The sequence below is a fragment of the Pelodiscus sinensis genome, chromosome 5, assembly GCF_049634645.1.
Source record: "Pelodiscus sinensis isolate JC-2024 chromosome 5, ASM4963464v1, whole genome shotgun sequence".
In the NCBI taxonomy this organism is placed as follows: Eukaryota; Metazoa; Chordata; order Testudines; family Trionychidae; genus Pelodiscus; species Pelodiscus sinensis.
Genome location: NC_134715.1, coordinates 63,446,346 through 63,471,417, shown reverse-complemented (window position 1 = coordinate 63,471,417; position 25,072 = coordinate 63,446,346). Strand labels below are relative to the sequence as shown.

General features: G+C 40.2%; 1 protein-coding gene across 1 annotated transcript in view; it reads right to left on the bottom strand.

Moving 5' to 3' along the window:
- Window positions 1-25,072, bottom strand: part of TLL1 (tolloid like 1) — a 397,022-nt gene that overhangs the window by 351,939 nt on the left and 20,011 nt on the right. The gene's annotated exons all lie outside the window — the stretch shown is intronic.

The following is a 25,072-nucleotide window of genomic DNA, read 5'->3' as shown; positions in this document are numbered from 1 at the left end:
ATCAGGTTGTAGCCTAACAAGTGAACTGGGGCCTTTCTAGCTAGTAAGCCTACAACACCAGGGTCAAATATATCTCTAAACAAATACCGTCATAGGTTAGTATCTAAAATCTAGATCTGGACCCAGAATTCCCAGATGTTGATGTTTTCATATCTGACACTAGAAAGTAAACTCCTCTTTTCTTGTGCTCTTTATCTATCTGTATTAGCCTTTTGCCTTACATACTACAAACGCTTTGAAGGAGGAGAATCAGTCCTTTTAATTGTTTGTATAGCACTTAGTGTATTAGAATCCTGGTCTATGACTGGTCTATGTAAATTCCAGTTTCTCCAAATGCAGGAGGAGTCAACGGGGGAAAAACCAGTTCTTGGCTTACAGCCCTAAGCCTCTTCAGCCAACAAACCCAAACACTGTTTCTCAAGCTTTTTCCAGGGTCACATGGTGCTTACTGGCCTCTGCCTGTCTTTCTTGCTTTTTTTCTCTGGCCCTCTCCCTCTCGGTCTATGTGGGTTTTGCCTTGACACTCACACACGTGGTCACAGTCCACAGCACAGTTCCCTACCTTTACAGTGCTAATTTATGGGCAGACTATTAGACTCTGTCGTAGGTGTAGCCTCATCAAGGTTTCTTACAGTTATTTTCAGTAAAATGTGCAGTTACACATCAGACTGAACAAGGTTTCAACTCAATCCATTACAGGATTTGACTCAGCGCATAACATTCTGAAATAAGAAAATAGGCTCATCCTTGTATTCACTGAGATTCATGTTAAAATATCATTAACTTAGAATTTCCTTCCTCATTCCCCTCAAAAGTCAGAGCAATTGGTTCTCAGTACTAATTACTTCTAAACTCTGGATTTCAAGAAGAAAGCTGCTTCAGCAAAACGCACGCCAAGAAAATCTGAACCTCTCCAAGCACACTGTATTCGTATTGTTCAAATATGACTGAGCTGTATTTTTTCGTATTTGCAGGTCAGGGGGGCATTCAGCCCTATCCTAGGTTAAAGTTTTAATCATCTGAAATGGGTAAAGAAAGACAAAATGGTCATATTAGTATCTGATGTAAATGCAGTTCATTTCAACTAAAAACATTTAATTAAGCATTTTTAAATGATTTCTTGGGAGCTTACTCCATTTAGTCAAAAAACAATTCCCTTAAAAATTAAGAGGTATGTACCTAGAACATTCTTAAGATAATTTGGATTGGAAATGTTTACCACTTCTTCTGAAACTGTCTTGTGTTAATGTTTGGCAAACTTCTTCAGTATGGCAGGGAGCTTGGAGAACAGCAAAACTTTACCAGCACCACTTCAGTGATCATGATGACAATGCTAATCATTCCCACATGCTGGACTCTCAGGATTTAGCAGAGAAAGCAGCTGGGTTTTTATTTTTCTGATCCTGAAAAATGTCTACAACAGACAAGCAAAGGGAAACATGCACCATCTTGGTGACTATATCCTGATAGTTTAATCTAAGGTTCATGCAGTTTCCTACCTCTGTGGTATCAAGCTACTACCCCACGTGTTCCTCTATCTTTTTCTCATCTCTATAGGTCTTTTGTCCAAGTAGAATCTGGCTTAGGGTACATCTACATTGCAGTGTTTTTCCAGAATAACGGCCATTATTCTGGAAAAACAATACTAGCATCCACACTACAATTGCATTTTCAACAAAAAGTCGAAACAGAGGACTTTTTCTGACAGTGGTAAACCTCATTCTACATGGAATAAAGGTTTTCCAAAAAAACTTTCAGAAAAAGACGTGTGAATGTGGAAGGAGTCATTTTTAAAAAAAAAGAAGCCTCCGGAAAATAAAACAGGTGCCCTGCTGGCCATTCCATCCAAACTCATCACAACACAATAATTCCTGTCTTCTAGCAGCACTTAAAGCTGCAGACACCAGGGACAGGACTTGTGCCAGGAATCTGGCTCTGGGAGCTGTAATATCATGTGGCTGCCAGTGCCACACATCTGGGCACCCATATCCTAGCCACATGCCCCCCAAGAGCCCACTGGCTCTCCCAGGGAGCATGCATAGGGCTCCCAGGAGTTGGAAAAGACATGCGTCATCCTGTTCTGGGGTGGAGATCCTGGCCCTTTTAGAGGTATGGGGCAAGGAGATCCTCCAGGATCTCCTTCAGAGATGCTGGAATGCCGACATCTATGGCTGGATGGCAGACAGCTTTGCCACAAGGCACCACCAGAGGACTCTGAGCAGGTCCTGAGCAAAGTGAAAGAGTTCCAGCAGGGCTATGCCAGGGAAAGAGAGCTCAGCCCTGCCCTACTGCACAGAACTGCACTGCATCCTGCAACGCAGTGCAGCCCCTTCCCTACCCCTGGTGGTGGACTCAGGGCTGGAAGTTCCCATCATTACCCTGGGGGCTCCAGCCCAGGAGGAGGAAAAGTTGGAGGAGGAAGACACATCCAGCATCAGAACCACCATCACCCTGGAGCCAGTATCCCAGGGCCTAGATGTCTCCCAGACATCCTCTGAGGCTGGGGAGGGATCATCAGTTGAGTGCTCTTAGTTTTGCCACACACAAAGGTCATGGGTGGTAGGTGCTATGGGACTGTGGTGAGATTGTCACTCGGCCTTCTCGGCCTGACCCTCATGCCGCAGTCTGTGCACATGGATACACATGCCATGCCAGTCTGTGCCACGCAGCCCCAGAGCACCCTCAGGCTCCAGCTTATAGGGTCTGAGGAGGCCACACTTCTGGCCTTCAGGGAGGACTCCTTCCCACCACCAGCCACCACTGGAAGGAGGCTGGGGACAAGTTTCCAAAGTTGTATTCAGCCCGGATGTGGGCCCTGCCCAGACAGGCATTGAAACAGTCCCTGCTTGGGTCCATTGCTCCCACACACGGGCAGAGGTTCTCAATGATGAGCTCGGGCCATGAAGGCAGCCTGAAGGAACTGCTGCAGAAACTGCAGCACGGCAGTGTGGGGCTATTACGTGCCCAGAGGCAGCTCTGGCTCTATGGCAAGGAGTTCTGTGGTGTCCAAAGGCAGGGCAAAAAGAGCACACAGAGGAAATGCTTTGCTGTCCCTCAGAGGTAGGCAAGCAAGCAGCAGAACCTGAGAAACGGCTGCCCTGGGGGAGGATCCCTTTAAGCACGTGCCTCAGGCGGCAGCACCAGGAAGCAACTGCTGACCTAATGCCCTGCCTGAACTGGTTCCGAGCGGCCTTAAACGTGAGAGTGTCCAATGAGTGTGGACACTATCTTTTGAAATAGCAAATTGCTATTTCGTTGAGCTTTTTGCATGTAGACACTCTCACTAAATAAGCTTTTCCGGAAGATCTCTTCCGGAAAAGCTTATTCCAAAAGAAGCTTGCAGTGTAGATGTACCCTTATAGCTATAGATAGAGCTATATCTATACTTAAAATGCTAAAGTGGCACAACTGCAGCTCTGCAGGTGCACCACTTTACTGCAGCAGTGTAGATACTATAGCAATGGGAGGCATTCTCCCATCACTGAACTTAATCCACCTTCCCAAGAGCCAGTATCTAGGTCAGCAGGAGACTTTTTCATGGACCTAATGCTATCTATAGGAGTGAGGTTGGAACAACTATGTCCCACAGATTATGTCTAGACCACATGCCTTTTTCAAAAGAGGCTTTTTTGAAAGATACTTTCAGAAAAGCCTCTTTCAAAAAAGAGCGTCTAGACTACAACCAGTACTTTCGAAAAAGCAAGACGCTTTTTCGAAAGAGAGCAACCAGGTAGTCTAGATGCTTTTTTTTTTTTTAAAAGAGCAGTTTGCATTACATAGAGCCTTTTTTTGAAAGAGCACTTTCGAAAAAAAGGCATTCTTCCTCGTAAAACAAAGTCTTCCCTGGTCGAAAAAACTGCTGCATTCTTTCAATTTACTTTCAAAAGAATGCGGCAGCAGTCTAGACGTAGGGAAAGATTTTTCAAGAATAGGCCACTTTTTTCAAAAAAAATCGCTGTAGTCTAGACATACCCTCAGGGTTGTGGATTTTTCATGCCCCTTGGAGAGGCAGATATGTTAAAGTTTCTTCTGTAGGCCAGTTCTTACCCAGGCCAGGTTTAACCTTGCAACACTTGTCTGTGAACAATTTGGCCAGGTGAAGCAATACTAAGCAGCACTCGAGTGAATTATGGTTTTCCACCTACTGGCAATAAGACAAAAAGCAAACTAGACATGTATTTAGGGTCACCAGGGCCCCAGAATGATTAATTTTTAATAAGTGTTATAATATGACCAGACATCAACTACAATCCAGACATAAATGCCATATTTTCCTATTCCCTACCTCCTTCTGCCCAATCTGTTGGCACCTTTCAACAAGAAATTGAACTGAACTTATTGCTGATCATCAACAGGGGAGTGACCATACCTGTGTCAAATTTCAGACTCAAAGCTGTTTCAGTGAAACATTAGGTTTATTATTAAAGTTGTGTCACCCTTAGCTTCAGGCAATGTCACTAGCACGTAGCTGAAAGAGCACTACTGTGCACATACATGTCAGCTCACTGTACAATCATTTTTTAAAGCCAGTATCAGACAACAGAAGAAACAAGTCCCTGATAAGTAATTTCTCCCATTGGACAAATTGTAAGTTATTAGTAGCTATGGTTCTTTGAGAGTCACCTCTGCATTCAAAGGACCTCCTCACCTTCTCTTCTACCTCAGTTCTAAATATCAGAACTGCAGCTAAGAAGAAGGAATTGAAGGCTGGCTGCTCTCCTTTTACATAGACTGGAGTGAAAAATGTCATCCTTGTGCTACATCTCTCAGGCATTCCCCACTACTCCCAAGTGTAGCCCACACACCTAGTATGGGTCACTGTCCCATGCAGTGGCACTTAGACCACTTACAGCGAGAGATAAGAACAAGGGAACTCAACAGCATAAGCTGAGAACCAGCTGGCTTTTTGCTGAAGCAGTAGAGGCTCCCACACTAAGCTCCAGAGGTGCCAGGTTCAAAACCACCTGGTGGCAGTTACACAAGGACATAGCTTTTCAAGGTAATCCTGAAGCTTGACCCCAGAAGTGCAATATCGCAGAAGTAGACAGCTCAGAACCTAGCCTCATAAGCCACAACATCAGGGACTCGTACAACTACACATCTTCTAATGTGATATGATACCAGCAATGCCCCTCTGCTATGTATGTTGGCCAAACCAGAACATTTCTAGGGCAAAGGATAAATGGACACAAATCAGACGTCGGAAATGGTAACACAAACCTGCAGGGGAACACTTGAACCTGACTGGTCACTCAATCATGGATTTAAAAGTAGCCAATCTTCTACAGAGGGATTTCACTAACCAACTAGAGAGAGTGTAGAGAACTGAAATTCATTTACAAATTTGACACCGTTATTCTAGCCCTAAATAAAGACATTATCTGGCTGGCACATTAAAAAGCCAATTTCCCCTACCATTAACACCTGCATTTCCACATCAAAAGCTATGGATGGGATACATCCAGACCACTTAATTAGCCTTATTAACACAGGTCCTAAAATTAACAGATACTTCTACTGTTTTTTGCATCTCTTGCTTTCTGTTATTTCCACTCCAATTTATCTGATGAAGTGAGTTTTGTCCTCAAAAGCTCATGATCCTATATATTTTGGTTAGTCTCTAAGGTGCCATTGGGGCCATGTATTTTTCAAGTCCCAAGCATTCACCGGAACATATTGAATGTATACAGATTTTAAACAAGCAATCCCCAGTAGTTTATAGCCTCGAGTTTCATTAATTTAAATATTTTTTAAAACCGCATGGTGATTGGCACAAGTGACCTCAGGATCTTTCAGCTATTATATAAAAAAAGGCTTCCATCCATCCTTCTTTTTAGTGGGAGAAAAGTCAGGCTGCCCTCACTTACCATGGCTACCCTTAAATTTTCAGTTGGCAGTAAGGCTGCCATTGGTTCCAATAGGTTTAAAGCAAGGCTCCCCTCACTTATGATGTTACCCCTGTGATGTCAGTGGGCAGATTGGACACCATAAGCCTAAAGTGCAGCTGAGAGTGTGCCTCCCAAACCCAGCTAGACAGATAAACACATGGTTGGTCAAGCAGACCTAGCACACTAAATATACCAGTACAATATGGGCTAACCACCAAACTATAGATGCAGCTAGTCAGGCTAGCTTGTACCTTGGAGGGCTAATCAGTGCTGCCAACCAGGGCTGGATTAAGTGGGGGGGGGGGGGGGGCTAGCCGGGCAGCTGCTCAGGATGCCAATCTATGGGGAGCGTCTGATGGCAGCTGTAAGGGGCACCACACGCCCAGTCGCATGGTGCCCCTTAGAGCTGCAATCAGGCGTCATGTGCCCGATTGCAGCTATAAAGCGCGCAGTGCTCCGGGCACCCAGGGGCGCACTGTGCACTGTGCACCCAGGGGCGCAGTCACACATGCATCGCGTGCCCGCTGCCCGGGGCACAGGAATGGCTCGAGCTGGCCCTGCTGCCAACCATACCATAACATTCATGCTACTATTTAAGTGCTTTCAGTTGAGTGGGGAGGATGTGTGCCTGTCTACTTCGGCTTGGATGCCAGTTCCCAGCTGCCGCATAGGTAGAAGTCTGAGAGGAAAGGAAAATCAACAAGCTGGGGAGAATGAGGAAAACTATTGGGAGGGAAAAAAGAATAGTGATGGGGAAGAACATAGGGGCAGAACAACAAGTAAGATGGCATCTTCTCCACTCCAAGCAGCATGTAAAGTAAATGGAATTTTGCTCTAAGCAACCAGTTAGAAGATCTCATCTCAAGTCAGTCTTATGATTTTATAGGATCTTCCTCACAATTTTTGTACTTTCAGGATGGCAGCACTAATTCTAATCTTGACTTCATTGGGACTAATTAGAGACATTTTACTAAGAAACAAAATAAACTTACATAAGCATTTTTCTTTAAATGGTTTTACGTTTCCTCAGTCAATACTTTGACACTACTGGGAAAAAAATGCACTTTTTGCTTTGAAGAGTGGTTTTCTTAGAAAATGCAGGAGATGTGAAAATGTACATCAGAGGTTTTTCAAGAGTAAAGGTAGATTCCTCCATTATCCCTTTTCTATACTATACTGCATTATTAAACACCTACAGATATGGCTGATGGAATATATTGTATTAATAGCATTACTGGAAAAAAGTTCTACTTCTGTCTTCAGGATACTTTATTCCATATTGAGCCAACTGGAAACCTTTATCAAGGCTGTCAGTATCATAAGCTCTTTTATTCTTAGGCAAAAAGCAAAGGCATTGAATGCATATTGATCTAATGTTATTCTGAGACTTGGACAAGATTTTTAAAATTAGAAAGGATAATTTTTGTGCACCTGAAGAAATAGTTCACAACAAAGTTATCCAAATGTTGATGCTGATTTGATTTGGGATTTCTCATCACAAAATTTTACTTTTCTTTATATTACTCAAGTATGCATATGAAACTTCAGGAATGCAAGAGCAGTCCAAGAGAAAGAATGAGAACATGGTGCCAACAGCATTCTCCATACATTTATTTCATATGAAGTAGCCTCACGAATATTCACAATTTTTTATGGGATCCCTTAGTTATTTGACATAGTTAGAGATGCCACTATTTTCCAGTTGAAAACAACATTGCATACTGTACAGTCCATGCATGCAGTTGATTGGGCATAATTCTTATCCAAGTGAGCAGTCCCAAGTAGTTATGTGTGAAAAATATCAGCAATAATTATCAGTATACATATTGCACTTTTCAGCTGAAGATCGCAAGGCACTTTATAAAAGCAAAAACTATGTCCCTATTGCAGAGGGAGAAACAAGAGGCAAAGATTTAAGTGATGTGCCTGATCAACTCAGTTACCACTGTGAGCAAGAAGTGTGCAGAATCAGGACTAGTTACACATACATTTTTTGGTACATGCAAGTAGATGTGCTCACAGATCATTCTTGATCCTGTAAGATGCTGACCACTCTTGCCACAGTCAACAAAGCACTTAAACACATTCTTAATTTCCGATGCTTCCATAGCCCCACGGATTTCAGTCAGACTATAAATGTTTAAAGTTAATCATAAAACTTCAGCATTGTGCTGGGTCACAGACAGTGTCCTCAGCACCATATTGCAGACAGAGAATTTGGCCTCTAACGTATAGTTATAGAATACTCTGAAGCAAATCAGTTTGCATTTTAAAAAAAAATCAAGTTAAACTATAAAACATTCTGAAAGCCAGCCAATCCATCATCCAGTCAAAATGAGACTCTCGTGCGTTCCTGGAATGTTGTTTTACCTTACAGCACTGCTGTTGAGTACCGAGTATGGAGTTGCTTTGTTTCTTCACCTGGAGAACTTTTCTGCAGGCTTTTCTAGATTTTCATCTGCTCTCCATTTGAAATTAAAAGAGTGATTTGGCTCATGACCAGCTAAAATTCATGTATAAGATTTTGGAGGGGCTTCAGAACTGGCAAACAGCTCACTGCAGCTTTAACAGATTTAAGCCTTCGGTTGAACCTAACAGAAGTGAAATTCTGAATCTTTCATCCAATTTCAACAAGGTATTACATGGAGAATGTTAGACCATGGAACCCATGGCTAAGTGAGAATTTAATAACCATTCAGGGCCAAATATTTCCAAAGTTGCCTGGCTGCACTTTCACCATTTTGCATATATAAAACTTGCTTAGGCATGCAGAAAGGGAGTGAGCTAAAGCCCTCTGAAATCAATAGGTGTTTTTCCCACTCCATTATCTGGGCTTGAATCGGACCCAGAATGAGCACTTATTCATTGTCACCCCATTTTTTGTTTTAGTTGTAGCAAACTTAATTTTGGTTGCCAGCTTGAAAAGTTGGTCCTCAGGAATCACTTTTCAATGTTTTCAAATATTTAAATGATACCTATGTCAAACTGTACATGTACTCCAATGGATTAATAACAGTGCAGAGTCATGTCTGGTGGTTAAGCCTCAATATTAATAATAATATGCTATTATACAAGCACCACATGAGACTTGTGCACAAAAGACCAACACAAAAGGTAAATGATTAAATCTGCTCACCCTTCAAGACAATGGGAGTTTTGCCATTGACTTCAGCAAGTCAGGATTTCACTCAAGCTCCCTGCTTTCAGTCTTAAGTTAGATCAAAGAAATAAACACAAGGATCACAGACATCATATTGTGGTAAACCAGTGGAAAGGGAAAGAAAGGAAATACTGTTTGAGTTGAGGGATATGATCTCCCCCAAAGCTTTCCAGCAAGCAAGGGTTGCAGGAGGTAGATGTGACAGCTAGTTTAACAGTTTGTATAGTAGAGTAGTACTGGTTGAAATCACAACCAACTGGCATTCAAAAATCTAATCACTATTGCTGAAAGCCTTTGCTTTACATTTACTAATTAAGCTGTATTTTAAATATTTTACTATCAAGGTTGTATTGAGGTTTTTACTTCTTTATTAGTAAGATATGTATATTTAGTTTTTACATGTTGGAAGTGTAATTTTGAACAATATGCTCTTAATTTTAAATATTAAATTACCCATAATGTATGTATTGTGTCATATTTAGAATGCTATTTCAAGTGCCACCTAGTTCCAAAGCTTATTAAAGTAAATTAAAGACTCCCTTGATCCTTCTGACATACTATCTTTGAAAGTTTGTTACCCAAGAATAAGAACCAGCAGATAAGGTAGATTATGGAAACTGGGACAAATGGAGCTCATGGTGTCGTAGAAACAGAAAAGACATGACAACACAAGTCTGTCAAATGATTGTTCCCTAGCGCAAGTGAACTGATGTGCAGCTAGTAAAACCATTTGCTTCATTATATGGAATATTTCTTTTCAGGCCGTATACATTAATTGACCTCATATTTGTTGAAGCACATCATAAGCCATTTTCTCTTGAAGGCCAAGTGATTTTATTCATACTGTATTGCTAATACTTAAGGTAAATATAATGTATGAATGCATTCCTTAGAGATCAGTATCACAATGTATAGAAAGGAAATACCTTGACACACTAAATAGACAAGAACTGCAAAGGATGAAAAACTGTGTGCGTGTGATGTTGATCAAATGAACATTTCAGTGGCTCTGCCAATAGTTGTGTTAAAAAAAATCCCAAACAACCTATTAGCAGTGCATTGTTGTGGGAGGAGTAAAGGGTACTATTTAGCATTAAAGACAAGATGAATGAATTGATGGCTCCCTGCCTGATACCGTTAAAGCATATTTGAAACATAGCAAAGGCTCATAGTCAAAACTGTTATATTTATGATACTGTAACCTTACTCTTTTTTAAGCACATTTGTGGGAGTTTTAAGCTCTTTGTTGCAAAAACAAGTCAGGTCATTGTTCCACATGGGCACTGTATACTGTTAGGTCATATATGGCAGACAGAGCTTGAATGCTCTGTTCGTTAGTCAGTCTTATTGTGCAATTTCTTTCCCAATGCACCCTTCTGCTTATAATTAATAATAAAGCAATAGAGCTGTTCTGTGAAAGTCTCAATCTCACAGCTGGCCCTTTGTAAATCTAAAATGCCAATAGCTACTTAGTTTTGTATTTACACTTTAGTAAGAAAAACCCAGTTGTTTGGTTCCTGATGCAATTATTTTAGAAATATGGTTTTAATAAGGTTTTATTACAGAAAGTTAGTTTGTGTTTTAAAAATCCAAGCAAAGTTTAATTATCTGGCAAAGTAGGAAGAATTTGCATTGCTAAAAGTTCTCCATACTACTGGCACTGCTGAAAATATTTCTAGTACCAACATAAGCAAAATCAGAACATTTCTTCTGATCCACTTTAAGCATGAGTTTCCACCAAGGGCAATTTAATAGCAAAATTAAGAACACCCCTAAAACATCTTGAAAATAACATGATAAAATGCTCACAGACCTTTAAAAGAAGCAATATAATGGTCTATAGAAATGACAGATCCATCTAATTACTAACATACTGCAGAAAGTAGAAAAACATCCTGTTAAGGTTGATAGACAACTTTCTCAGACCTGTCTTCACACGTTCTTAATTTTAAAATATGCTGTACTATCCTTCAGAGCTCTCTCCATGTCATCGAAAGTCTGAGTCAGCACCAAGCCTGAAATATAGAACTATTCTCTTTTGTCTTCTTTCTTCTGCTACAGTATTCAGGGTCCCTATGACAACTGGATGTCATGAAGACCTCTTCGCTTCTATTGCTTACTAAACTATATGCACTAATAAATGTAATGTGCTACACAAAATATGTCTTATAGTGGGCGTATTGGGTCATGTCAAGTATATGGAATGATTCTGACTTGCTCACCTAACATGCTTATGTGTTGCTATGGTGATCAGATTATCCATCTATAAAGCAAGTCTTTGAACATGAGGAGCCAGTATTCCCACAGGAGAGCACATTTACAGGACAAATATGATGAAAACCAATTACATTTTGGGATGGCCCAGTGGAGATAAATGGGACACTGATGAAAGAAAAGGGCAAAAATGCAGGAAAGAGGCAAAGAGAAAAGGGCTAAAACTAAAATAAGGGGAATCAAGAGGAAAAGAAAAATGATCATCAGAGAAGAGTAGGGCAGAAAAGCAAACCAGCAGATCCAGAGAAGTTGAATCAAGGTGAAGCTAGCCCGAATCGCCAGAGAAAAGGTGGGAGAGGGGACTGTATAACAAGGAAAATTAAAGCCAAATGAAGGGAAAGAGCAGAAGAATGGGTCCTGAAATTTGGTTTAAACTGGCATTAGAATTCTATGCCGCAGCAACTTACAAAACTGATCTAAAGAGCATCAGAGAAAAACCAGCATGGTTTATTGTATTATTTCCAAATTGGAAATAAGTTCTTTAAGCATCATTTCCCCCCTCCATCTGAGCTGCATGCAGCCAAAGGAGATGGGAGTGGGGGGAAACACTTAGGGCTTCAGCTTTGACGAGTAGCAGATTGGGGTAGTGGAGCTCCTCCCATCTCTGACCCACCTGTGCCTCAAGCCTGACATGTCCCTCCTTTCCTTTACACTGATACACATTCTCCAGCCACTGGAACACTAGTATGGTGCTTAAACGGCCTTACCAGTCTGGAGATTCTGGCCTGGTTTTAGAATTCTACTTCTCCTATTCCTCTTTTGAAGGCATCATTAACAATGGAGGAATGAATGTCTGACTGGGAATCCTAGCATTCATTTAATTCAGGGCAAACAATAGACGATTTCATGTATCCCTGACTTGCATCTGCACTGTCAGTCATTGTGTGCATTCACTACAGATTAGGTGTACAGTATGTCTTCAACTGTTCCTCTGGCAATTTTCTTAATTTATGAATCATGTGGATCTTTCAATAATTCTCCATTTCTTTAACATATGGCTTATACCTTTGAAGAGCCTCCAATATTTCTTCACTGCTTGCCTTTCACATCCCATGGGAGTGTGTCTCAAACCTCAGCTAGTCTGTATAGTCAGTCACTGAGGTGCTTTTAATGTCATCTGATCAATAGAACAGAGATCTCCAGCAATCAGACAGGAAGGGCAGTATTATGTTGTCCCAGTGGCACTGTTCCAAGTCTAAATCCTGACGCAGTACCAGCTTGGGCAGAGTGCTCTGCAAGATTATTTTTGTTTTAATGACATAATGGAAGCTAGAAAGAAAAGAGAACAGGGAAGAGGAAATCCATGGGAAGACTGGTAGACGCAAGCAGGTACTTGTTCAGACAACAAAAACAAGCAAAGTACACTAGTTCTCTAGCTCATGTTGACCATTTAGATCAGGGCTACTCAACATGTGGCCCGCAGGCCCCAAACAGCCCACGGCGCAGTTTGGGTTTATGCGGGGCTCAACATGCAGCCTATGGGGGTAAGATCCTTGGAACATGGACTCCACTGGGAACATTCTCCACAATGGCAAGGTGTCTCCCTGTCTGGGTAAGCACTGAAAGACGCAAGCGGACAGGTTGGCTGGAACAGACGGGTACAGAGTGTCGGCATTTTAGCCCCCGGGAAAGTGGTATCGGGAGTGCCGGAGCATTGTGGGAAGTGTTTTGTATTCATGCCCATCAGTGTGAAAGAAGCTATTTGCACATATATTTGTACATATTTTTGAATATATATGCAGCCACACTTAAGTTGCGGCCCTCAGCATGTGCTGCGAGTGTCATTGTGGGCCCCGGGGCTTCCAAAGTTGAGTAGTGCTGATCTAGATTGTACTGTATGACTCCCCCAAAAGTGTTCTTTGCAGAGTTCTATTTCCTCAGCTACACTCTGGAAACTGGCAAGAACCAGTAAGCTAATTCAGACCAAAGCCCAAATCTACAACAAAGGAGTTAGAGGTCAAAGCAGAGTTCCTCTGTATCCAGCCTCCCATGTAGGTCAGCTCATGTGAACATTATTAAAACAAATATCACCACAAAACGGTATTTTATAACGGATTTTCTAAGAAGGTCAGAGTATTTTACAGACATCAACAAAGGCTCAGATGTTTTGTGAAGTAGGTATCTAATTTCTCCATCTGTAAAATTATGTCAAAACTCGGTAGTCAAGTGACTTTCTTAGGATAACAGTGAGCCACTAGAACAAGTTAGGCTCAAAACCCAGATCATCCTCCTCCCAGTACTATCACTCCATATTCTTAAATTCTGTTATGCTTAATTTGTCTATTTCAGAAGAAGAGCGCACTGTTCATGAACAACAGCGTTTAAAAGAATAGACATTATGACATCATTCAAGAAGCAAGATTATCACTAATTATAGGCATATCTGAGCTTTTCCATTGACAGCGGTCTTAAAAAAAAAGACTAGTTAAGCTGTATACCTGTTCATTATACCAGATCTTGCATTTTTCATGTTCTTATTTGATCTACTTTCAGATTACACTACTTTCAGGCTCCACTATTTAGATATGGCACTCAGAGGAAAGATTCTAATGGCGTTTACGGAAGCTCTCTTTTCAGGTGAACATTAGCCCAACCAAATGACTGTTCTAGGAAAATTACTAACAGGTAATGCATTCACTCTAGTCAGAAAGAGGGACAATCAACAGCAGAATCACCTTAGTTCCTCCATTTAAAAAATTGCATTTAAACAAATTGATGTAGTAACTTTGTCTTCCTCTTCTGTAAAAGGTCTACCATCACGAACTGATGTTGCTTGCTTAGTGAGAAAATAGGACAGTGAGAATGCTGGTCAAGGTGACATTATGGAAGCAGTTTCCTTAGTAACAGTAACTATGCTACTTGCAAAACAGACTCCAAGAAGTACTCTCAAACTAAGTTATATCCAATGCTGTTATCAAGTCATCATGGGAAAAGGTAACCTGCCTGGAAATGATGGGTGCCCAGAATCCATTAGGGGATATGTGGCTGTATACTGGCCTCAGATAAAAATTCTCTCAAGGGAATGTGAAATCAAGTTGCATACATGCATGGGTACGTGTTTGAGTTCGATATGGACATCTGTGAAAGTGAAGGTCAAATAATATTTATCAGGTTTTTTTTAAGAGGCATCCAGAACTCTGGACAATGGTAATAATTAGGAACTGGTTTAGAAAATAACTATTGTGAATTTATTCTAAGAGTACTGATGCAAATGCATGCTGAAGGGCTGCCAGATGCAGTATCTGCTGGACCTGTCCAAATTTGGATTATGTTGCGCATTCAGTTAGGTGCCTGGGGGCAGATTAATTTTGCTGCTGCAAACCCTTGTTGAAAGTTGTCCTTGTACTCACAGAAATAACAGAATATACTGTCTTCATTTAGAAATCACCTACAGGGAATTTTTCATGTTATAATTCTTCAAAATTTTGTTACTAGCCTTAATGAAAACAATAATCACTTTTCTTTTAATATATTTGCCTTCATGCTAAAGGATGATTGAATAGCCCTGTATATATACATACGAACGCATGCTAGTTGTGTGTGTGTGTATACACATCTGTTTTCTGGACAGGGAATCTACCCACACATACTTTATATATTTGGGACATATGTGCTTCCCATTATTCCCAGTAGCAACATTGTGTCCCCCTTATCTAGACAGTCTGGCCATAAAATAAGGATGATAAAATGAAAGTTGGGAATTTGATTGGACTGTAACCGACTGCATTTAAATTTAATCCCTCTTACATCAGAATACAGTTTGACAAGGGTTCTCATTTCTAGTGCCCCCATGACCACCTCTGTAGTTTGCAATATGGCCTCTCTGTTCATGCTTACCATGGCTCAGTTTGCCATGTTAAGTGCTTTTCTGGGATAAGAGAAGTCGAGCTTAAAGCAAATAAGTGATCTGCCACTTTTGATGAAGTTCACTGCTCTACATCCTTATTCATGGGCAGTGCAGCGTTTCATCTTTGCACCTTGGGCTGAGCGCTACCTTTTAGGACTTCTCTTACAGGGTCTACTTCCCACTGCCTCCCCAAACCTAGGAATTCTGGCAGTTTTTGCTAGGGACCACCCTCCTCCTTGCAGCCCCTATTTCACAGCCTTCCACAGATACCTAATCTTGTCCCTGTTGTGTGTCCACCCTACCTCCTGCCTCCACCAGGCTCTTCCGAGAAAGGGAACCAGGGGACATTTGATGTGTATTCCTCTCCAAAGCCTTTAACTGCTAGGGTCATTAATGGAAATTAAGCCATCCAGTCAGGAGTTGGGAGGGGGAACTGCTACATCACAGCAAGGCTGAGCCCAACTTCTTTTTAAAGGGACAGCTAGCCTGTGACAGATATTAGACTGAATTCTTAGAAGAGCTCAAGGGACAGTCTTCTCTTTCTGTCAAACTGCCATTTTTGGGTGGTTTTCCTATTCAAAACCAATGGCGATTAATACTCACTGTATTTTAATGACTGATTATTGCACTGAATGCTTATTTTTCATTAAACTGGCACACCAATTATTTGTGAAGTATCAGATTTGCATGAATACAGAGATTCAGCAATTATTCGGTGTCATTTGCCATTCTCCTAGTGTTTTAGGTCTTGTGCTCTGGGAGTGTTAAGCTCCCTTACATCTGTGTGAAAGCAGCATCTTGCAAGAAGCATGCCTGGCCTCCTAGCACAGGGTTCTTATGGCCAAATCCAAAGACTACCCAAGCAACAGATTGTGCGCTGGATGCCTCTGGCAAACCTGTCTGTCCCAGGGTGTGGGTGGGCAAAGCTGTCATGCTGCTCCATGGAAACTATTTCATCGTCAAGGCACCAAACCATCCTTAGTCATTTATCCAACAAAATACCCGTCACTTCTACCCATGCCTGAGAATGGGGCTCTCTACCATACAAACCTAAGTACAGCCCTTCCTGGCATCCACAATGTCACTCCCCAACCTCCTCCTAGTTGAGTGGATACTAACCAGTTCTGTTACCTGTGGTACCATAGTTGAGAGGAGATCTGGAATTTCCCCCTTATGAAAACATGGTATTTAAGGATGAAAGTTTGAAGCCCTAACAGCCATTCACCAATGTGTTGATCAAACTGCCATGCTGATTACACAAGTGTCTTTAAACCTGTCTCCCCTCCTACACACACACACACACACACACACACACACACACACACACACACACACACACGAGCTTGAGTTTAGTAACTCCGCATATCATAAGAGCAGGTGTAGAAATCACTCTTCCTATTAGACCAGGACCCATAGCTCTATGGTAACTAAAATTGAATGGAAAAATATATAACATACAAAAATGTGTTATGATTCCAGTAATCACTAGGAAACACAAATAGGTGTGACAATATCAAGTGAGACAACTTCTCTTTGAAAAGTATCATCCTTTACTATCAAACAAGGAGTGTCTGCTTTTAGGAAAAGAGAAAACTTTAAAAACTGTTATCTGGGTGGAGAGAGGGGAAATGTCATCTTGACTCCTTCAAAGGTCATTCTTAGAGAGCCTGCTAACAGTCAGCTTTCTAAAAATAATGTAACAGCTAGGCTCACTAGCAGACATTTCATTTCTCAGAGGCTGCTAGAAAATAATCCTAATGCTAGTCTACCCTGCTCAGAGCACGACTCTTAAAATTTGCCATCCAGATGAACAATTGTTAGATTTTTAAAAAACAAAGAAATCACCATCCTGCCCAAGAAACAGGAACTTAGATGTGGCAGCAAATACACATTTGTCCTGTTTAAATCTGTGCAGGCAACCACACTGGTTTGAACATTTTAGCAGCAGAAATTGCAACTGAACATTTATGATTATTCATAACACATGTTCAGTCTAGTTGACGAAATGCCCCTCTTTTTTCCATTCTACTGATTTTTCTGAACACACCCACGTTCAGAAGATAAAGTGGTAATACCATTTCTAGTCACTTACACTATAGCACTTTGCCAATTGCTACATATTTAATGTTGGCATTGGTAGTTCCATTCTAAGGATCCACTCCTGCAAGGATCTGTATGTGTTCAGCTCCCCCTCAGCTCTTCAGGAGTTGAAGATACTCACAACAAATCCAATAAGTACATACAGTTAAAGGCTGGAACTAGAATGCTGGCCAGTCTGCTCCTAACACAGAAGGCTCATCTGAGCTGTAGAAAAACTTCATTGTCCAGTTGTAGTAAACCCCTTAAACTCCATGGACTTAGCTACTAGAGGACACCTAACTTATACACAAAGACGTAGATTACACTAACACCACCTTCAAGGGAGGTGGGTGCTCACCACCTTGCATGATTGGGCCCAAAAGCACTATTTGCAAATCCTTAAAACTGTTAGAGAATTGCCTTTTGGATTTATATTTCTAATGTGTGGGTCTCAGGCTCCAAAATAGACTGACAGAAAAAAGTTTTATAAAAACCCCATTTGGCCATTTAAGTTATTGGGGGCCATGAAAAAAAGTATTTCTCCCCATTCACCCACCCAATGTTTATTATATCTCAGTAAGTACAACAGAGCTTTTCTTTAAAGCTTGGAATTGTTTCCGTCCCGGAAGGCAAAAATATTTGAATTTGAAATATATCAATACCATAAAATATTGGTGTATCAACTTCAGAATGCAGGTGCACATCCCAAATTACTCAATCACAATGTTGTGGGGGGGGAGGAGGGTAAGGAAGGAGAGAGATTAGGACCAAAGATTGTTGTAGATAGGGAAAATTTACAAGCCCCTAAATGGCTTAGGCCTGCAGCAAAGGATGCAAAGGTCACCTCAGCCCCATTTTGTCACTGCTGCAGCAATGTATAAACAGTTTAAGGTAATGCCATAGCAAACTTAGATCCCAATACAGTGGTGTGAAGACACTCAACTCTTCATGGTCAGAGATATGTATTTTGAAAATACGTTAGTAATCATGTGAAAACAAGGATCAAATTTTGACTCATGCATACACCTGGAGGTACTCTTTCACTGGACAAATTTCTATTGAGAGAGATGCTTTTGAATTACACAGAGCTGCTCTTCAGGTCTGGCAAAGGTTCTCAGTGTCCCAGCTAAATACAAGATCAAACGGATAACCATCCCAGGTGAAGTGGGACTGACACAGCTACAACACATGCACCCATTCAGTAAGTGAATCAGCACGTTGGCTCATGCACCTGCATCAGATTGCGCACCCAAGTCAGGGTGTCAATTCAAAATTAGAATTTTTGGCATATAATCTTAACATACATTGTTAAATTACCCAGCTGCCAATTACTCTTCCTTTTCAATAGGAACAGAGGGTCAGCAATAAGAATATTTCCCAGATTCTCCAACTTGTTTGTTTTATAGAGGAAAATACAAATAAATATCTGTCTGCGTGTGGTCAAGCTACTGGTTTTACAAATTATTGAATAGAATATTTGAGTGTATAGTACCCTTCATACTCAGAATAATAGGAAAAATTGAAGTTCAAGCAACACTATTTTCTAGGTGAGAGATCAAACTTTCAAGACATCCAAGATTGAAATTTGACTTGCTTCCCAGCAGCAAGTAGTAGATACAATGGAGACTGCTTTGAAGTGTTGGCTCTGCACTGCAGGAATGAAGGATTATACTAGGGGGTGAAGCAAGGAGAAAGGAAATCTATTACAACACACACCTCCTGTTGTGAAAGAACTGCAAACCATACATCTGTCTCCAGTGTTAAGCACTGATATGGATGATACCTCTCAGAAGAAACACTGTAAGATCATGTTCCATCAGTTTCAAACAGCAAACAATTAAGTACAAAATTTTACTTCGGTTTTTCACTCTTGGGGACCTTTTCCTGGGAAGAAGTGACTTTTCATTGAAAATAGGCTATTTTGTATCAGCTCTTAAGGGATTAAGAGATTATTTGTTAAAAGGCTTTTTAAAAGCACAACATGCAAATAAAACAATTGGGAAAAAACAATTCAACTGTCGAAAAGGCAGACTGCCCATAAACTCAAGTAAAAAAAATGAATGTCGTTTCCATGGAATCAGAACAAACAAGGAGTCATCCAGTGACATCTTAAAGACCAACCATTTTATTATGTCACAAGCTTTTGTGAGTTACGTGAGTTGCAATTCATGAAAGCTTATGCCATAATAAAATTGTTAGTCTTTAAGGTATCACTGGATTCCTTGTTTTTGCTGAAACAGACTAATATGGCCACCTTCAAAACCCATGGAATCAGTGAAAACTACTGGCATAGGCAATAGAACAGTTCCAAAATATAAATAAATAAATATAAAGCCATCGTACCCAAGGATATTGTCAGTTTAACCACCAACAAATATCAGCAGGAGATGACCATACCCCCTCAAGGAAGTCCTGACTGAGGACCCTGCATCAAGACTGATAGCAAGACTGAAATGTTTGAGATTACACTGGCTCTTCATTCCCAAGAATCACAAAGGAGTTAGTTATCTGATGGAACAGCTTTTCTCCTTAAAAAGGAGGAATATATAGCAAGCATATGCTCCAGGGTATTTCTGAGGATTTTGCCAGAAACTGGTATAGCTCTGAACATGTGGACCCAAAACCTCCACAGAATGAACACATAGTAGCAAAATACAATGGATATAAAATTCTGATGATATATTGTAGCTGCCAAATCTTTATTTCATTGGGAAAAATGTAACCATCTTACCGCAGCTGTTTAACCCTCAGCTAGCTCTTTACTCACTCTGAATCAATTGAGTCAATACTTAATTTGGAGTCGCATATGCCCAACATTTCTAAAAATGAGTAAGGAATTACTAGAGCATATCAACAAGCAGCAACAAATACTTACCATCTCAAAATCACGTTAAGATTTAGGAGTAAAAGTAAAGAGTGAATTAAGAGTGAGTAAAACAGCAGCTCTCCCTGATTTCCATATAACTGATTTCTGTTTAAGTGTGTAAGAAAAGGTGAGTTAACTGTAATGTAATGGGTAATCATTAAAATGTAATATACATTTATCCAATTAAATAAAAATCAAGAACTATTGTCAATATATGATCCATTATCTGTCCCCTTTTGTCCTTGCAATATATCCCTTTTCCCCCCCAAGGTGGGGTGTTTTTTTGTGTGTGTGTTTTTTATTTGCTTGAGATCAAAGATGCAGGTGCTCAGCACCTCTGACAAACATGTTTATAATTAAACTTTGCCCCCACACTTCCATCCTACCCAGACTTTGATTTTGAACATGTTTAGAAACTCAGGTTCCCAGCAGATGGATTTCAATTTCCAAATGTCAGTGTTTTGTTTCTTGCATAAATATATTTGATTTGACTTTGACTTTCAGATAAGCTGTGATGCATTACTTAAAAAGAAGGATGGTAAGCAACCTAAATCATAAAGGAACCAGAAATATAGAACAATACTGAATAGATTCTAAAGTGATTTTGTCTCAAGTAAGCTACTCTAGTTCCAGCACTCCATACAGAATAGAATTCTCATCCACATGGTATGCCATTGAAAAAGTCTTATCTCAATGCACTAGTCAAAACTCATGAACTGTACAATATCAAAATTTTCTTTTTTCTTCCAGATTGGGATGATCAACCAGCAATACTGATTGGCCATACAGTATTCTTCATGAGCAGGCAGTTTTACTTTGCGTAAGTGTACTAAGCATAGGTTTCTGAACTAAAACCTCAAATAGCACATATGTGAATTTTAGCAAGAAGGAACTTTCTGTTGAGTTCTTCATTCTGTTTACTTCTTCTGGCAGAAAAAAGGAAATTTAATGTCCCTTAACTACTCTGAACCATGCATAACTTTTCCATCAGTACCGAGCAGTAAGAGACACAAACAAAACAATGCAATACATAACTAGGATTCAACATATAGAGTAACAAACTGCCATGTGATGTGTTGATTTCACCATCTCTTTCCCTCCCATAATAGACCATCAGCTAGTAAAAACTAAGGTATTTTAGATATTCTGGCATGAAACCATGTCAAATCAAATGGCCTAACTCAAATCCACTGAAAACAATAGGGGCCTATGCATTGGCTTCTGTGCATATTGGATCAGCCCCTTCATGAATTGGTTTCCTGGTATCAGTCTCCTCCATGTCGGTTTTTGAGTTTATCTGTGTCTTTCTTTTGCCTGTGGCTCCCTTTCACTGTCATCACACCTTGCTACTGGAGCCTCTCTCTTCTCCAAGTCCCTTTCCTAACTCCAGAACCCCTTCCCCAATGCTAGTTATGGCATTTCTGGGTCTACTTCCAATTGCTATAACCCGATCTCTATGATAGTAGTTCTTCCCCTCACCCGTGCAAAGTACCTATACTTCCTGGTACACACAGCATGTTTGTGACTACTTCCACTTCGGCCCTCTTCCCCCACCCTCCATTTCTAAGGCTATGACTTTAAACTATGAGCTAGTATGTGTACATGAGCTGGGAATCACTGTTCTAGGTTATAGTGTAGATGACTAAGTTACATCCACACCTACTTTAAGGGTGGGCTGGAGTTTAGCTATTGAGCTTTGTGGATAGAGCACTGGAGTAGGACTCAGGAATTCTAGTCCTCGTTCTGTCATTGGCCTGCTGGGATGCCTCAGTTTCCCCCATTGAAAGGACGACTCCTACTCTATTCATCTAGGGGAGTACCAGAGTCAATGGGAGAGCACTGGGATGTTGATTTGTTGTGTCTAAGCAGATAACTGTTGGTGGATCGATCACTGCAGCATCCATACATGATGTAGCAAAGACACACTCTCAGGAGCCATGTCAGTGTAGGAGAGCTGATCAGGCAAGAATAAAATCTTGCATTGCAACTTCCTATTCTGTGGTAATTCCTCTCTCATTTTATCATCACACAAGATTTAGAACAGCTTCTTCAACCCAAAGAGTCCTATCTTTGCTCTATAATAACTGTTTTCTTAGGCTATTGCTTGTGTGGTGGGATATAAATGAAGCATGAAATGCATTTATCACAATGTGAAATTCTGGGCAGAATAATGGTTTTTTAAAGTGAAGGGCAGATCACAAATGACCACTTTCTATGACTATATTTTTATGCTGAATATTCCCAGTCACTGAACTATGACAGGCTATCAGAGCAAAACTATATTACATTTAATACTTCATAATTCTTTTTGCTCATCTCTGTAAAAACTTCCCTCTGGATGACTGAACAGATTCTACAACACAATATATGAAGTTTGGTATTTGTGATGTTACCTCATGAGCAATAGTTTGTGAAAAATGTTTTACAGAAAGAAAAAAGAATACTTAAAGATTAAACTTTGTTCTAAAGGCCCCAGTAGCCTGTCTAACTTTCACACAGAAATGTCAGTAACTCAGTTTTCAGTTTGGCTTTTCACCTCACCTGTACATTTTAGCTGCATTAGAAGTGTTTCATATTGTCACTTACTTAAATACAAAGTCCAGGCTTGAATTTCCTTGTGATAGACTCTTTTCCCATTGAAGTTAATTGGAGTTTGGTCACCCACTTTAATGGGAGATGGATGAGGATCCAAGTCAACCTCTTTTGAAATGTAACCCCATTTCGGTATTTTTTAAAAACTATGTCCCTGACTATTTTTCAGTCTTTGTTGTTAACATGTTAGTCTAGAATATAAATCAAGTCTTTTTGCTGTTTATTCATCACATTGTTTCCAGGAAAAATCTGCACAAATAATTTCAAAGAAGGCCTTATAAGGGTGTTGATGGCACACAGAAGACACATACACATACGTTTTCTTTATACTTCATGTCGAAGGTGGTCTTTGCTATTTCATAAATTTCCCTGTTAAGTGACTTATTCCAGACTTTGGCACAGTTCGTTAATTTTCCTGCTGTTTGAGAGAAGCATATCTAGTGGGGCCAATACAGACTGGCTCCATCTGTACTTCCTCACTGACTCCTGAGCTGTCAGAATGTCTAGGACAGCCAACACTCTTGAGGTTCCAGTATCACTTACTCTTTGGGCCATTGTTTACCTACCCAGTATTATTGTTTTAGGCTGTCATTTAAAGTTGGCATTACATGTATTGGTAATTCAATGGTTTTAAATTGCTATGGCTTCATGGGACGCATTTAGTGATATATTGTCACAAAGTGCACTGCAGTTATTTGGCACTGCTATTAACGGCACTTACAGGTTCGTTTTAAAAGCCACACAAAGTAATGAACACGTTATTTCAAAAAGGTAACCACAATATCACAGGCTAAATAAAGTCTGAGAGCAAAGGAGGAGAATCAATACAGGTTATTAACCAATACTGACATCACAGGAAATGTCCTGGGTTATGTGAGAATGTGGTGTCTATTCTGTCAGGCTTGCACATTGATTGGCTTCTTTCTCAGGAGTCATTTCACCACAAAATGGTCACCGCTGCTTCTCTCACCTTTTCAACCGCTAATTTCAAGCTTTTTGCTGTCAACCTACTGTTCTACCTTGGCCCTAAATTAAATTAGTGTGTCATATTAATCACAACCGAGTAATCTTTTTAAAAAAGGATATTTAATAAGTAGGGTTCAAAGGAGTTAACATCTGAAGCTACCATATTTGTTTTGGAAATCTAAATGGGAAGGTCTGTGGGCAGCAGCTAATCATGCCAATTACAACACTGTTACAATTATGCTAAACCTGAAAGTCAAATTACTCAGCCAGTGCAGGAAATTGTGTAACAGAAATAATTGTACAAAAGAGTCAATAATTATATATTCTCCCTTTGTTCTGACTGGCTCAGACAATTTGACTTCAGTGTAACTGTAGATATTCTCAGAGTGAATCAAGTATTTATAATGCTCGTGGACAAAATAAAATGCAGGTGTTCCTGAAGTATAATAAATAAAGAACAAATTTATTGTAGATTAAAGAGATTTCATCCCCTTTTCAAATACTGCACATTTAAAATGTGCATTTGCAGGTTTTCAGAATTGCAGTATTTTTTAAGCCTCTTTATACCAGGTTTTCAGGATGTTTGGCTTACAAGACAATAGCATGAGCCAACCACACGAGTTACTTGCCCGAGAGCTTTCAGCTACTTGGAGCACCAGTTGTGCCTGTTTTCATTCTTCCTTGAAACATATGTCCATATGCATATGAAAAACACGTGCATTTGCATGACATGAAATTAGAACTGAAATGAATATTAGTTCCTATTCTTACATGCAGGGAGCATCAATAATAGTGGCGGAAGTACTGCAGAAAAATGTGAGGCATAGTGGATCAGAAGCTAAATAGGAGTATAGCATTGCAACATCATCAAAATGGAAACATCATTCTGGGAAGCATTATCAGGATTGTTGTAAACAGACAAGTAGTGATTATTCTGCTCTATTCCTCACTGATTAGGCCTCAGTGGGAGTATCATGTCCAGTTCTTGATGCTGTATCTCAGAAAGATGGACAAACTGGAGAAAGTTCAGAGAAGAACAAAAATGAATAAGATGTAAATAACATGATCTATGTGGGAAGATTGAAAAGACTGGGTTTATTTAGTCAGGAGATGAGACAACAGTGGGGACAAAAAATATAGTTTTCAAGTACATAAAAGGTTGATACAAGGAGGAAGGAGAAGAAATTATTCTCCTGAACCTCTGAGGATAGAAGCAGCATCAATGGATTCAAATTCCAGCAAGAGTAGTTAGAGTAATTAAGCACTGCAATAAATTGTCTAGGGAGGTTGTAGAATCTCCATTGTTGAAGATTTTCAAGAGCAGATTTAACACCTGTCAGGGATGGGCTGGATAATATTTAGGTCTGCCATGAGTGTAGGGTCTGAACTAGGTGACCTCG